The sequence below is a fragment of the Lepeophtheirus salmonis genome, unplaced genomic scaffold (assembly GCF_016086655.4).
Source record: "Lepeophtheirus salmonis unplaced genomic scaffold, UVic_Lsal_1.4 unplaced_contig_8642_pilon, whole genome shotgun sequence".
NCBI classification, from domain to species: domain Eukaryota; kingdom Metazoa; phylum Arthropoda; class Copepoda; order Siphonostomatoida; family Caligidae; genus Lepeophtheirus; species Lepeophtheirus salmonis.
The window spans coordinates 1-3196 of NW_027296456.1; the positions used below are offsets into that span (position 1 = coordinate 1).

Below are 3196 nucleotides of genomic sequence, written 5' to 3' on the forward strand. Positions count from 1 at the left end.
GAGTTGTTGTTTAGCTTTTTTCGTGCAACAGCCAAGATCCAGACATCTCTCCAGTTACCTTATTCTCGGGAAAACGATTTAATACAGGTTTGCATTCATCGTTTCCAAGTAGAATAAATTCTTCAGTAGGAGTTAGCCAACTTTTGTAGCCAACAACAGAACAATAATTTAACATTGCATCGTATAAATAATTGAATCACAGAAGAACAACGAAATTACAGTCAGAAATGTTATTGAATATATTATGAAAAATTCCTTCATTTATGCATAAAACACACCACATATGCGTACTAATAGCACGCCAATTTTTTACCTCTATTGGGATTGAAAGAAAAAAAGAATAATAAATATGTACCTTCCTCTTGGCTATATACTGCCTTCTATTAGAAATCTACAAAGAGTACAATATACTTAAGTTTACAAATCCTTTCCAATTTTTAGCATGTCAGTTTATGTTGTAGTTGGACACCTAAACAGTGTTTTTTATTTTTTTAACTATTATCCCTTATCAGGGTTATTTAATATTGAGGAATGAACATCTAAGTAGAAATTAAATCTACGAGTGTTTGGACTCAGAAAAAAACTGAGTGTAGCGGTGATGACATTTTGTCAGAGTTCTCTTTTATATTTATAAAAATATTAAAATGAAGTTTGTTTGCTCATGACACCTAATAATTTCGAACTATACAGGGTACTACATCAATTAATAAAATATAATAGTAAAAAGAGGGATAATAATATGCTTAAAACGGACTTTATTTATGAACACAACTTGATATTGTATAAGAAATAAAGTAAATACATATTTACAACATGTAAAGATCATATAAAAACTTATATATGTATACCTAGTATAATGTATGTATTAAATATACTATGATTAAGAACCACGAAGACAACGGGTAAATAAGGTGAATGTCGGGGTTTTTGTTTCTCTTTCAACGATCCTAAATTTCAAGAAGGTGTCTTTAAAAGTAACAATCATATTTATTTGAATCTTAAAGAAAAGGGAGTCCTTGGGATTTTTAAAGAAAAACATATTCATCATATTATTGTTGAAAGAGGATTTGAAATATAATTCAGATCCAAAGAAATCTATTTTTTCCAATTGTTTCTGCTTCTGTTCAAAAGTCAATTGAATCTCATTTCCCATAGGATCTTAAATATTATTTAATACAGTTATTTCATTCTCAGTATTATATATGTATAATTTACCCATTCCGGTGACATTGTATTCTGTATCAGTGGGAATATAACCTATATCTAATACTGCAGGGGCCCCATCTTCATATGCTTTGATTATATCTTCTGATAGTCCTATAAAAAAAGTTTGATGTATATAAAACAGTAATCAATATGATTATTAATCACACCAAGTTCTCTCATGATCTTTGGAATATTCCTTCGCTCGTTTTTGTCTTCACATCAATTGCCCTTAAATTTAGGGACACTGAAAGTAATAATGATTTATAAATAGTTCAAATAAAGAGAATGGTTGAAATTTACGAGATTTGTCATTTTAATAAAAAAAATATATAATGCTTATATATCATTGAATTAAATATGCACAAAATTTATTAAAAAAGATCATGAAAATATTGTAAAATACATTATTCCTTATATGTATATAGAAAAAAAGCAGAGTCTCGTGTATATTTTCTTAAAAAATTATTTATTTTAATTTGCAAAATTAAAAGAGCTTATAGATTTACTTCTTTGCCCCAGAACCGACTTTCACTAAAACCGCCAACGAATGAGTCCCTTTTGTTATAAACTGAGAGACTATTAATGAAAACCCGTTTACTACTTTATTTACTTTGGGATTGTTCTGGAATTTATATAAAAGATTTTATTTATATCAAATCCAAATCATGGATAATCTCCTATGTTAAATAAGTAAATCAGGAATATATTCTTATTGAAATTATATACTCACAATTGTGTTGCAGAGCAAAAGTCAACAACGAGTAAAAGAATTTGTACAAAAGCGATGTAATGAATAAGTTTCATTGTTTTTCAACGTCTGAAGAAAATAATAGAATAATTCATATTTTATATCGTTGCAACAAGTATGAACATATGTTTATGAATGATAGAAAGAAAAAAACATGTTTAACCTGCATATTAAAAAACATATACTTTATGCAAAATATCCATATTTCAAAAAATAAATCAATAACAAATCAATCCTAGAGTGCAAATGAACTATTAGGGGAGACCCACAACAGTTTTCTAGAGCGTAATAAAGTATATAGGCACAAAATTTTTCTTAAAGTCTTATAATTTTATGCAGATTATTAAGTCAAATCTACTAGTAAGTAGTTAATCTTTTTCTTTGAGATATTCTAAATAATAACTATTTGGTAGGAATCCTACTAATTTTTTGGAAGTAACAACTTTTTTACTATTTTATTTAGTTTTTTATTGTTTTTGCTATACTTTTGTTATTTTAATTTGTGAGTATTTGGCTATCAATTGATGCATATTGATGAAGCTTCAAAATTTACTTATCGATGAAAAACAGATAGATATCATAATACAAATTAAAAAGGGGGACAGTTGCTATAAGTGTTACAACTGTACCAAAAATAATTGTTTTGCTTATTATTTTAATAATATAGGCTTTAACATTTAAAATACAAGGACTGATAGATTTTTCTTCTGGTCTGTAAAATGTTCTATATGGCATGCCAAATAATATGTATGCCTTTACAAAATTTGGCCTAAATTCCGAAGGAATTCTTGATTTACAATGATAAAAGATTGAAGATGTTTAAACCAGAACAATCACTAAAAATATGAATTATATTATTAAAAGTTATCCCACAATCCTTGTAGAGACGATAAAATTGGATAAGTTTATTACATATTTGAAATTGCAACGTGAATTTTCGGCTATCATTGATCCCCACTCGAAAATGCACAAGATGGAGGAAGGCATAACATTTTTATAAAAGCTCCAGTGATTATTTTAACCTCGAGGTATTCCATATTCCTTCCTTTCCTTAATTTTGCATTTTCGTATACCATGGAGTGAGAGGCACGCATTTTTATAGCAATTTGCTTCAGAGAGAAAATAAGTCTCCTGGTATTAAAAATAAAATTTCTATGAGTGTCATGAATAGTTGGTGTATCATTTTTTACTTATATCAACAAAGAAAGTGCAAATTTGGATGATCTTAACATTTATGACCTT

General features: G+C 27.8%; 1 long non-coding RNA gene across 1 annotated transcript; it reads right to left on the reverse strand.

The window, feature by feature from the left end:
* Positions 1-738: 738 nt before the first annotated feature.
* LOC121131576 (uncharacterized) lies at positions 739-2027 on the reverse strand. Its single transcript, XR_011784247.1, has 4 exons — positions 1937-2027; positions 1374-1450; positions 1216-1317; positions 739-1158 (listed from the first exon to the last, which is right to left on the reverse strand). It is a non-coding gene; the product is annotated as an uncharacterized lncRNA (long non-coding RNA).
* Positions 2028-3196: the final 1169 nt, after the last annotated feature.